This window comes from Chionomys nivalis, chromosome 22, assembly GCF_950005125.1.
Source record: "Chionomys nivalis chromosome 22, mChiNiv1.1, whole genome shotgun sequence".
In the NCBI taxonomy this organism is placed as follows: Eukaryota; Metazoa; Chordata; class Mammalia; order Rodentia; family Cricetidae; genus Chionomys; species Chionomys nivalis.
In genome coordinates, this window is record NC_080107.1 from 8,962,303 (window position 1) to 8,975,344 (window position 13,042).

At 41.8% G+C, this 13,042-nt stretch overlaps 1 protein-coding gene across 2 annotated transcripts in view; it reads left to right on the plus strand.

The window, feature by feature from the left end:
• Positions 1–7,691: 7,691 nt before the first annotated feature.
• Positions 7,692–13,042, plus strand: part of Lnpk (lunapark, ER junction formation factor) — a 44,901-nt gene continuing 39,550 nt past the window's right edge. For both annotated transcript variants that reach the window (XM_057755661.1, XM_057755662.1), the window contains exon 1: positions 7,692–7,814. The gene's annotated coding sequence lies outside the window, so the exon portion shown is untranslated. The remainder of the gene's footprint in view (positions 7,815–13,042) is intronic.

Sequence of the window (13,042 nt, forward strand, 5' to 3'; positions counted from 1 at the left end):
AGTGTGATAGATGAATTCAAATGGGCAAACAATGTATATCACAGTGTGATCGTGAAGATATCATTCTACACAAAAACCTCTCTGATGAATTATTATTAATTTTGCGTATAAGAACGGGTTTTCTTTTTTCTGCAATTAACACATTGCCATGTGTCGAGGTCAGAAGATAATGTGTATGGGTTCATTCTCTCCTTCCACCCTGTGGGTTACTGGATCAAATTCAGGAAGTCAGACTTGATATCAAGTGACTTTACTCACTGAACCATCTAGTTATCCCCAACCACACACTTTATACCTTCAAGTAACATATATTATCACATTGTTCTGCAGGTCAAAAATCCAGACAGTGTAGCTTGGCTGGTTCTCTGTTTTAGGTTTCACAAGATTTAAGCATCAGCAGGGTGTGTTCCTTTCTGTTGGTTGAGAAGAAAGCTTCCAAGTTACTCAGGGAGTTTGAGTTTAATTCTACACAATGGGAGGGCTGATCTCTCACTTGGCAGCTGCAAGTCAGGTGAGCTTCTAAGGGATAACTGCCCTCCTTGGCTCCCGGCCTATCTCCTCTGTTCTTAAAAGTCATAGATGAAGCACCAAATCCTTATGATTTGGATATCTCTGATTACTTCCTATCTCATTTTTTTTTTTTGCTCAATTTTTCTCTTCTGCCTATCTCTGACTCCAGTTAAACTTCTCTTTTTGCCAGGGAAATAGTTCAATTGGCTCCATTCAAATTGTCTAAGAGAATTTTCCCCTTTAAAAGTTCTATAGCGTCAATTTCTTCTGCAGATTTCCTTGATTATTATTGTATCATTATTTTATTGACTAACTAGAGGTGAGAATCTTACAGGAATACTTTTAGAATCTGTTGGGGTCCAGTGCTAGCCCGGACCCTCAATTATTTCTCCAGACCAGACCCCAACATAAACTATCTCTCTGGACTGGCATGGAGGCACGGAAATAGACACACACTCACATGGCTTTATCAGGAGGGAGATTCTCAGTGATCCCTCATAAAGTCCTGAGTTCACATCCTGAAGAATTTCTCTCGTTTATTCTCCAGTCTTTATACCAAAACTTAACTTAGGGGAAATACATTAGCATTCTGTCTCCTAGGTAACCAGGTGAATGACTTTCAGTCCCATCCACAACTACCTGTCTGCTGTGTATGCTAGCTGTCACGTAGGTTTGAATTAGCATCTCTATCAGGCATCCTCCAAATTACAAAGGAGCAACAACATCCTGACCTTTTGTTAGGTTGCGACTCCTTGTCTGGTAGATGCTATGTGACCATCCTCAGGTGGGGCCTATGGCTTCAGAGCCTGGCTGCCACACCATAGAGATGTATGGGCCTACAAGAATCCTGCCTATTACAAGGTATGGGATATAATGAAAATGAGAACAAACTTGGAGAATAAGAGGCTTATGTGAGAACAATGTAGACACAATGTTCCAGAAAGAAAGGCTTACATGAAAGGAAATGATATACACAAAGAAAGTTGGATAAAATTTGAATTGTATTTTTTTTGGGGGGGTGAGGTTCTGGAAAACCTGATTCCAAAAATAAGGCAAATAAAAGGCAAAAAATGATAATTGACCATAAAAAAGCAAATATATTCTGTAACTCATTTTATGAGGCTAGTTAGGCTGCCCTTAATACTAAACACGGAGAAAGACTGTTATAATAGGGAACTGCGGGCCTGCTTTTTGTCCCGCCCAGCTCCCGCATGGCTAGCTTAGCCCTGGAAATAATAACACAGAAACTGTATTAATTTAAACACTGCCTGGCCCATTGTTCTAACCTCTTATTGGCTAACTCTCACATCTTGATTAACCCATTTTTAATAATCTGTGTAGAACCACGAGACTGTGGCTTACCGGCAAGATTCTAACCTACATCCATCTTGGGCTGGAGAATCATGGCGCCTGCCTGACTCTGCTTCTTTCTCTCCGCATTCTGGTTGGTCTACTCAGCCTATCTAAGCTGCTGTCCTATCAAAAGGCTAAGGCAGTTTCTTTATTTGATCAATGAAAGTAACATATAGACAGAAGGTTCTCTTACAAAAGACCTTAACAGAAAAATAATTACAAGTCCACACCTTTGTGAAAGCTCTATACATTTGAAGCAAAATAGCATATCAAATTCAGCAATATCTAAGACTATGGCAGATCAACAGGAAAGAAAGCCAAAGCCAGAAGCACTTCACACATACACGACTCTTCTGACTTATAAGCAAGTGTTAAGGTTACGCCTGTCCCCAAGGCCATGTGTCTCAGCCCGCTTGCCAGACTGCACTGCTGCTGCGAGGCACTGGTGCCTGTTTGAAGGAGTCCTAGTGGAGGGGCGCTAGCTCTTCTGGGCCATGCAAATGAAGATGATAGCGGGCGGGAGTCCAGTACTGTCCTTTCCTCTCTTCTTTGCTTGCTTCCCACGCGGCAAGGTAAGCAGATTCTTCTACCACACATTCTTACTGTGGGAGCACCACGAAAGCGCTGCAGAGTAGAGCGCATCATCGCCCACTACTGTCGACTTCCCTCGTGGAGGGGTAGAACTACACTTCTAACCTTTCTCTAATTTAAAAGAATGGATTTCTAGAGTCAAGGATAGCAAAACCATAAAATTTTAGAAAAAATTGAAAGTCTTAATGTAAAAGGACAAGAAGTGATCTCTGAAATAGGAAACAGGTATTACTAATAAAGAAAAGACCAACAAATTCACTTCATTAGTAATTTTCCCTGTCACGATATTATTATTAGCACATTGAAGAGATGAGATATAAAAGTGGGAAAACCACTCCTAACACATAAGATTTATTTTCCCGGTATGTAATGCAGTAACACAAATCAATAAGAAAATACCAGCAACACACTATCCGAATGGGAAAACACTGAATGAGAAAACTTTCATATGGAGGTGATTGGTTTTTCATTACAAAGAAATGCAAGATAGAACATGTCTTTGGTTGTGCATCCTTCAGTTTAATATTCTAGGCCTGACCAGTGAAAAGGTCTGGACTGAAAGACAAGGTTTTGGAGCACAATACCAAAGAAAATTCTTGGTTAGAGAGGTGAGGGTGGGCTTTGATGGAAGAAGTATAAAAACGTTACCTAAGTAGGCTGAGGGCCGTCTCTGTGCACAGGGCAGGAGTCCCAGGCTAAGAGCCAGGAAAGTTATCAGTGTAGCTGGCAAGGCCCACTCTCCTCAGAGCTGCCGACTGTACAGGACCCAGGCCGCCTCCAGCAAAGGTGAAGGGTAAAGCCTTATCTGCCAGAGATGACACCATTACCCTTTATTTCTCGTGTTCATCTAATGTCTAATGGTTTTAGTTTGTAGGGCCCAAGAATCTGTATTTTCTTAAAATAATATGCTATTTATTCTGAAGGGTAGAACTTTTAGGGCACAAATATCAACCTGGAGATAAACATAAATACTAGTTGTTTATAGTATGTTACAAACTATATAAGTAGATATATCGTTTAGAATTTCTATTAAGCCAAGAATATTTAACAGTCTAGTGCTCAGGCCAGAGGAAAGTATTACGACAAAGGAAAGGATAAAGATTAACATCCTTTATGAATTGAAATTTATAAATTCCAACCAAATTCTCACTAAACAAAATCAACTATGTACAAAGAAGTACAAAGCTAAGGCAGTGAGATTGCTTCTCACTGTGCAAGTCTGTTTCGTTCTTCAAAAATCAACTAAGTAATCCATCACATCAGCAACAGTGAGGGAAACTGTGCAATCAGGTAAATACAAATAGGGAAATATGGACAAAACAGGATAGCTATTTGCAACAAGACAGTTTTCTAAACTTCACAGAGAACAATGTACAGGAATTGGTAATATAACTCAGACAGATTGCATGCTATTATGTTTGAGCTTTGTATTTTCAACAATGTAAAACAAACAAAAGCAAAAGAATGCAAAAAAAGAGAAATGGCTGTAACTTCTTAATTCCATTTTATTTGTCCATTTATTTACTTATTTTTAACATATAATGAATGGAACCTGTATCCTAGTACATGCTTAGGCAAGTGATTAACCAATGAGCTACATTCCCAGCATCTCAATAACTGTTTTTCCTTTTATTGAAAAATAGATTTTACATACACTATATCTTGATTACCATTTTCCCTCCCTCCACTTCTTCCAGTACCTCCCTACTTCTCGTCCCATCTGGATCCCACTCCACTTTTGCTTCTCATTAGAAAACAGGTGGACGCTGGAGAGATGGCTCAGTGATTAAGAGTACTAGCTGTTTTTCCAGAGGACCAGGGTTCAATTCCCAGCACCCACATGGCAGCTCACAACTGTCTGTACCTCCAGTTCCAGGGGATCTGATACTCTCATACATACAGACAAAACACCAAAGCACATTCAGAATAATGATTTTCTCATTTTCTCTTTTCTCAAAAGAGAAAACAAACAGGCATCTATGGGGTAATAAAATATAAAAGAAAACCAAGCAATTGGAGTAGGACAAAAACAACAGGAAAAGAGTCCAAGAAAAGGCACAAAAAACAGATATAAATGCAGAGACCCACTCGTTTGAACACTCAGGATCCCATAAAAACACAAAACTAGAAGCTACGATAGATACAGAGAGCCTGAAGGGTAAAAAGAAAAATAGTAGAAAAAGAAGAAAAGGCCCAGACAGGACATTATAAGGCAAGGAATCTTGAAAGATGTCATTGAGTTTGCTTTCTGTTGGCCATCTACTGCTGGGCATGCAGTCTACCCTTAAGGGCAGTTTGTTTCCCAGTGAGAAAAGTCTGTATTTTAATAAGTACTTTGGTGATTCTCATTCAGTCAGTCTCTGACATCATAGTACCATGGCTTGAATAAACTTAGTCATAAAAATAATCAATAGTGGCACTTATTAAACTTCAGGCCCCACAATAGACAAGTATCTCTAACGGGGAGCCTGAGAATTTAGATTTTTAACAAGAGTCCCTGGTGATTTCAGAGAAACCTGGGACTCTGCTATGGGGACTTCTACTTTGTATTTTCTATTCTAAATGTAAAGACAAACAGCTTAGAGCAAGAACAGCTCCACTGAAAAGAAAGTGGCTACCCTGCAGAAAGGGTAACACGTTTCTGTCTAGCCCTGACTTTCTGGTGTTTCAGATCCATAAATACAACGTTTATACTTCCTTTGAAGTCATAAAAACATCCTGAACTCGTTGTTCACGCCAAAATCACCATTTTTCTCTAACTCTAGTTCTTTCCCAGTGTTCCCCATATCTCAACGATGGCATTAGTAGCAATCTAGTGGGACCACCAGGAACCAAGTTATTTTTCTCTTTTCTGAAGCCTTGATCTCAGTCTGTTACCGAGACCTCTCATTTTACTTTCTAATTTGTTCCATCTGCACCACTTACTTCATTTCTTTGTTCTTACCTCATTTCACTTGAACTATGTCCAACGTCACCCATCACCTGTAGACTCTAGTTGGTCCAATGTTGGCAATGCTCCCGCTCCCACACTGTAGCTGGAATGATTTTGCTCTCATCCTATCAAATCCGCTCTTTTCTCAAGAAAAGGATTAACTTTTGTTTTTTTTAAAAACAAGGCCAGGGAAACATCTTTTAGTGTGGTGCCCAGTTTCACTGTATCACTGTTCCCCGTATCTATGATCCAGCCACAATGGCCTCCTTTTAGTCTCTTAGGCTTGCAATGCCTGCTTCTAACAAAAGGCCTTTACATATGACATTCCTTGTGTTTTCCACACTACGTCTCTTATTCTTCAGATCTGAGTGTGGCTTTCTTAAGACGCTTTCTCTAACACCTCTGACCAGACTGATAAATGCCCCTTCTGTAAGGTTTCATAACACTTAAGGGAATTGATTTTTTTGGCTGAATTAGACCACTTATGATTCCATCAGCTTGAATAGTTTGTTACCTCTCTCAAAGTATTCTCTGGATTTCACATATATATGGGATATATTTCACAATGTACCCCATGTTTAATTCTCTGTTTGCCTTCCCTCATTGACCCTCGACAAACTCTTCCCTTTTACTTCTTTTTTCATTTCTTTCATGGTATTGAGGACGGAACCCAGGGCCTCGAATACACTAGATAAGTGTACCACCACTGAGCTATATCCTCAGTGCAGATCTGACCTCTCCATATCGAAGACAAAGTGGTATAGTGCTATCTTTAACAGAGTACATGTCTTTCTGCTTTCGGTAACCTCATTTAAAAAACGATACTTACTTAGAAAGATTTGGGGGTAATGATTTGGAGTTTGTCTTCCTTTTGAACGAGTTAGGTTTAAATTCTAGCATAATTCCCATAGGACATTTTCTCCCAGGATTAGATTGAGTCTCATGTATCCAGCTAGCTCTTCTGTCTCATCCTGATTTATTTTGAAACTCCCTTTACGACAGACCATGATGGCTCAACGAGAAACTAGAGGACAAAGTGTTAGCAACAGTCAGACATGTTCTTTCCTGTTCCTTTCAGGAAAGATCCAAGACAAGCAGCAACTGCACAGCAGCACAAGATTTAAAGACTTAGAAACTACAAAGGCTAGAAAATAAAATGGTGAAATTTCCAGATCAAGACTGGTGAAATGGTGTTTTCTTCCACATTTGTTAGGTGACCCACACTGCCCATTAAAGTTTAGCTCTCTCCTCCAATTTTAACAGAGCTGTAATTATAGATTTTAGTATTTAGAGAATCATCTTACTAGATACACTATGTCTATGTCATCTTATCCTTCTTTGCCTGTGTCTTCATTGGAAACAGCACATTATACTTATTATGTTTTGAAAATCAGAAACATTTTCTTTAGTAAAGTTGAAGAACCCATAAAAATGATGACACACAGGATAAACCATAAAAGCCTTTGTTGAAGTTTCCTTTCTTGTTATGAGTTCACATCTCTAGTTTTTCCCCTTCCTCATTCAGGTGTCATTTATCACTGATACTTGCAGTTCACTAGGAACTTAACATTCCTTAGGCAGTGGAAATACAGCCCGATGGTTCTATGCTGGCCCAGTTAAGCAGAGTGTTTGGAGAGTGGTTGAGTGTACAAATGGAAAGCTCAGCTTTTGTTGCTACCCACAGGTTTGAAAAGGCCATCCTTTGCATTTGAAGCTCATCTCACTCTGGTGAGGTAACCGTCCAGTCATCAAAAGACCCTTTTTGACATCCACGAGCAACAGAAGCCTCCAGGCGGTCCAAGCAGGCAATAAATGCATGTCTCCACTGGCTTGGCTGGGATTGGCCTCTTCTGATCTATGTAGCGTAAACCTTTCTGCTGCCTGCTGGATGACAGCTGCTGCAACCTCAGGTACCTGCTCTTCTTCACACATCCTAGTCTAGAGCGTCAACACCCCTCTTCTGTGTCCTCTCTAGTCTTCGCTCTCGCTCAGGTCTGGGACAATCAGGATGAGTTTCTCTTCCTGGCGAGACCTGGGGGAGGGAGGTTGTTCAAAAGCAAAGGAGGCAAAGAAAGACTAAGAATCAAACCCTAGTTAAGAGTTATCGGAACAGCCATGCCCTGCTGTGACCTAAGGAACCGACAGCCGGCCCGGCCCGCGGAGGAGACGCAGCCGGAGCCCTCAGGCCAAACGCGTCGCTCGTGGGCACCAACGGCTAGCCGGCCGGATCACGTGACGGGGGAGCGGCGCGCGTCGGCCGCGGCGCCCATTGGCTGGCGGCGGGAGCGCGGGGTTTGATGGGAAGGCATTGGCCGGGCCCAGCGCTCTATCAGTAGCTGCTGCTGCTTGCTCCAGGGGCGGGCTGCTCTGTGGCCACCGGGGCTTGCCGGAGCGGACGCCGGGGCTGGGCGGCTCCCGCTTTCCTCAGGTAGGACGGTGAAGGGGAGGACCGCATAGACGGCGGCGCTCCGGGCTGCGGGAATCGGTGCCCCGGTTCCCCCGCGCGCCGACCCGGGTGCCTCCGCCCATGACAAGTGGCCTAGGGCTCGGCAGTGACTGGGGACACGCGGTGGGGCTGAGCCCTCGTACACGGTGCTTACCTTCTCCCGTGGATCGCCCAGCCCCGCTGCCTGAGCGGCTCCGGAGCGCACGAGACCCGGCTCTGCCTCCCCCAGGCCGGGGTTCTCCGGGCTAGGTTCTCAGGGATCCTGGCGCAGTGGCGGGGGTTTGGAGCCCGAACCCATGGCCATACCTGTGTTGAGAAGTGCCCGAAGGCCCCAGCAAGCACCCCCGTAGCTGAAATCGCCACCCCGAGTGCTCTGATCCCCTCCGCGGCCACTTGAGCTGGCAGGATGGGAAGGACTGAAAACTGTCAGTGTCACGCTGCTCAGTCCGCGCGTGTGGGCGTGGATTGGGAGCGCCTTAGAGGAGCAGCTCCACGGCCATTGTCCTTATTTATTAGAGGGACCGCGGCCGGCGGAGGGGTGAAGGGGAAAGACGAAGCTGAGTGGTGTTAGGGGCGGCCGCGGCAAAGCTACTCCAAACGACGGGTCAGTAGATTTAATCCTTTGACGATGTGTTTTCGGACGGGAGAGTTCGAATTGGTGAATTTAAGTTTTGTGTGCAGTTGTCAGCAGCACCTGTGACTCACCGAGTTCTCCATGCTCTGCTCTTCCTTTTTGGCTTCTGGTTTGTTGTGCTTAGAGTCTGTTGTTTTCTGTCTCAATGACCTCGGTCTCAGGGTTGACAAAATTGTCTAGAGGTGTAATGGATTGTGAGTAAATTTAGTTTCAGGCATATGTTGAAGCTGGTAGGCAGGACTAATCCCTGGTCCCCAAAGGTCTCCATAGTGTCTCAGGGGAACGGGGTTGATTTTGAATACATTTTCTTAAACAAGAGCGGCTCATTTAAACGTAGAGTTTTAAAGTTCCTTGACATCTAGTGTCAGCACAGCGGTGCTGTTAATAAACGTAGTGTCTGTAATGTTGGAAGAATGCAAGGAAGAGCAGGTGACTATCATAAATATATGATTTTATAGAGAAATCTCCCTGCACCTTTTTTTTTCTTTTTTGTGGCAGTCATGTCACGCATCTGAAGTGCTTTTAGAGGTGTGTTTCTTTTCATTTATTTTCGGGCAATAAACCTGGTGTAAGATACTTCAGAATTGCCTGTTTGGATATTTGGAAGCGATTTTGAACAAATTGCATTAAGATGACTAGTTTATATTTAAGTTTCGGACTTAAGTTAAAACACACAACTTCCCTTGCTGTATTCTATGAAGGCCTGCGAGTTTATTCTAATGAGAAGTGCCTGAAAAATAGCCTTCTTTATTTTCATGCTACAGTAAGTGAGAAAAATACTTTCAGTAAAGATACAAACTTATTTGTAAACATTTTAAGTTATGAAATAAATGCTCATTTAAAAATTTAGGCGTGTACTTCATTTAAATATTACATGTGGGTGTTTTTGGTAATAGCAGTAGTAATGGCTATAATTTATTAAACAGTATATGCTGAACACTATGTGTTCATTTAATTTATACAATTCCATGGAATATAAATATATTTACTGCTTTATAAACCAAGGCTTAGAGAGTTTAAGTAATTTACCCAAAATCATATAGCTAGTATGTGGCTGAGCCGTGTTTTGAATCATTGTCCCATTGTTTTGATGCGGTTTGAAATGAGTTGAGAATTCAAGAAAAACATTTAAGATTTTAAGTTCTGTCACTTCCACCTGAGTGTGAATACCAATAGAAAATATCATGTAATTTGGTAGGCATTGCTGCTTATTGAAAAACACACTTAGGGAGTTGGAGAGACGGGTTAGAGGCTGGGAGCACTCAGAGGGCTCACTTGGTGGTTCACGGCCATCTGCAGCTCTCGCTCTGAGGTATCTAACACCCTAGCTCTGGGGTCTCTAACACCCTGGCTCTGGGGTCTCTAACACCCTAGCTCTGGGGTATCTAACACCCTAGCTCTGAGGTATCTAACACCCTGGCTCTGGGGTCTCTAACACCCTAGCTCTGGGGTATCTAACACCCTAGCTCTGAGGTATCTAACACCCTGGCTCTGGGGTCTCTAACACCCTAGCTCTGGGGTCTCTAACACCCTAGCTCTGGGGTATCTAACACCCTAGCTCTGGGGTATCTAACATCCTAGCTCTAGGGTATCTAACATCCTAGGTCTAGGTTATCAAAGGTCCTAGCTCTGGGGTATCTAATACCCTAGATCTGGGTTATCTTAACACCCTAGATCTGGGGTATCTAACACCCTAGCTCTAAGGTATCTAACATCCTAGCTCTGGGGTATCTAACATCCTAGCTCTAGGGTATCTAACATCCTAGCTCTGGGGTATCTAACATCCTAGCTCTGGGGTATCTAACACCCTAGCTCTAGGGTATCTAACATCCTAGCTCTGGGGTATCTAACATCCTAGCTCTAGGGTATCTAACATCCTAGCTCTAGGTTATCAAAGGTCCTAGCTCTGGGGTATCTAACACCCTAGATCTGGGTTATCTAACACCCTAGATCTGGGGTATCTTAACACCCTAGCTCTAAGGTATCTAACATCCTAGCTCTGGGGTATCTAACATCCTAGCTCTGGGGTATCTAACATCCTAGCTCTGGGGTATCTAACACCCTAGCTCTAGGGTATCTAACATCCTAGCTCTGGGGTATCTAACATCCTAGCTCTAGGGTATCTAACACCCTAGCTCTAGGGTATCTAACACCCTAGCTCTAGGGTATCTAACATCCTAGCTCTGGGGTATCTAACACCCTAGCTCTGGGGTATCTAACATCCTAGCTCTAGGTTATCAAAGGTCCTAGCTCTAGGTTATCAAAGGTCCTAGCTCTGGGGTATCTAACACCCTAGCTCTGGGGTATCTAACATTCTAGCTTTAGGGTATCTCACATCCTAGCTCTAGAGTATTTAATATCCTAGTAACATCCTCTTCTGACTTCCCTGGGCACAAGGTACACATATGGTGCACATATACATGCAAGCAAAATGCTCAAACAAGTAAAATTAAGTGAATTTTAAAACACATGTGGGTGCACTCAATCCCTATGGTCAAACATGCTAAGTCCCATTGTAGTATCAGAGCTGGAAAGAGATGGTACAGGTTGGGGACAGCTGCTGAGGTTCATTTAATGGCAAGTGAGTGATTTATTAAAGAAATGCTGGCGTTACTTGACAAGAAAGTAGAGATGGATTAGAAAATGGCAGGGACTACAGTCAGAGAAACAATTTATTCTTAGTAATTACCACGTTATCAGGGATTGGAGCAGATAGTCTAGGACCTTAAGTCTTTCTGCGTTTAAGAGGATTCTAACTATCCCTCTTTTGCAGATGAGGAAATTGAAAAAAAGGGATGTTTAAGTGATTTATTTGCGTATGTTTTCCAGGAAATGATGGGCAATTAGAATTGGAGTTAAAATGTCTGGATGGAAAGGACAAAAGCAGTGGTGAGAGAAAAATGAACTTAATACAGGAGAAAATATTTAATCTTTTTGTGTTTCATATTTGTTAAGAACTGGTGTATGTGCATATCATTTATAACATCCAGCTTCTTTAATGATATTATAATTTAATAGAAAAATTTCTGAATCTATAAGAATTGATTCTTTGCTTATAAATATGAAAGCATGGATTTAATGACTCACTAATATTTTAGAGGGTAAATTTTTTTTTTTTTTTTTTTGGTTTTTTGAGACAGGGTTTCTCTGTGGTTTTGGAGCCTGTCCTGGAACTAGCTCTTGTAGACCAGGCTGGCCTCGAACTCACAGAGATCTGCCTGCCTCTGCCTCCCGAGTGCTGGGATTGAAGGTGTGTGTCACCACCGCCTGGCTAGAGGGTAAATTTAAAAACACAACTTTTTTAGGGAGACGAGAGACTAATTTTTTTAACACAAAACATTCTGGAGACGAATACTTGATATAAAATAGATATTTATTATGATTTATGCATATAGTTAATATACTCATTCAAAAGTTATAGTAATGACTGTTTTAGGCCCGTTGCTCTAAAAGTTTTAACTGGAGTCCTAGAAATTTAGCCAGCAGTTTAACTTCTCTCTAATGCAGATTTTAGCCTGAAATTTAATCAGATAAAGGAACTTGGCAACCTGATACATTGCCATAAACACTGTCTCTTGTGTTTATAACTTATTTTCCATTTTAGCAGCTCTTCTTGTCAACTATTTGAGAAGGCTCAAGGTGCTTTCATATATTTTATTTCATTTTGTTTTTGTTTTTATTTTTTACAGTGCTAAGAATTGAGCTCAGGACTCCACATGTACTAGCAAGTGCTCTACTTACGACCTGTATCCTCAGCTATCTGTCTGTCTCTTCTTATACATAGATACTCCAAAATATATAGATATATTCCAGCCTACGCTCTTTAAGTATTCTCCATTTCTGATTTTATGCTATTGGGAATAACTGGTTGCATTAAAAAAAAAATAAAAGCTAAAGTGCAATGTTTGGTTTTGCTACTTGTTATCTTTGGAGCTTAACATATTACTTCTGTAGGCTCAGGGTCTTAATTTGTGGAGTGGAGGGACAGTATCTAAATGATAAAAGTTTTGCAAACCATCTGTTTTAGGGTTCCTTAGAGATTTAGTGCTAAGTGTGTAGTTGATGTTGCCATTAATTTCAAACAGTAAAAAGCCGTCTGAGCCAGGCAGGGCATGATGATGCAGTTTTGTAATGCCAATCCTCAGGAGGCTGAGGCAGGAAGGTGGAACCTGAGGGTAGGCTAGGGAGACCCTGTTCCCCAAAACCAAACCAAAACAGAAAATTTGGTCTCAAGGTGTGATGGCTACAGACTTGACTTGGAAGGATATAGTTCTTTTAGAAATGGATCTTAGTAGTCCACTTGTTCATGAAAAACTGTTAGATAGCACACACTAGTTTCAAAACAGTGGGGTGATGTGTAATTTGAGAATGTCAAATTAAGTTGTTCATGTGAATGTCTTTCCTTCTACCCTTCTTGGTGACTATTTTTAGCCTCTTAAGGAGGTTTTAAGATTTGTTTAATATCTTGTCCCAGATATGACTCCTTTTTGTTTATTAGAGCTCCCAAATACCTCATAGTCATAGCTTAGAATTTTTAATACTGAGCTGGTATTGCAGGATTAATATTATTTACAAT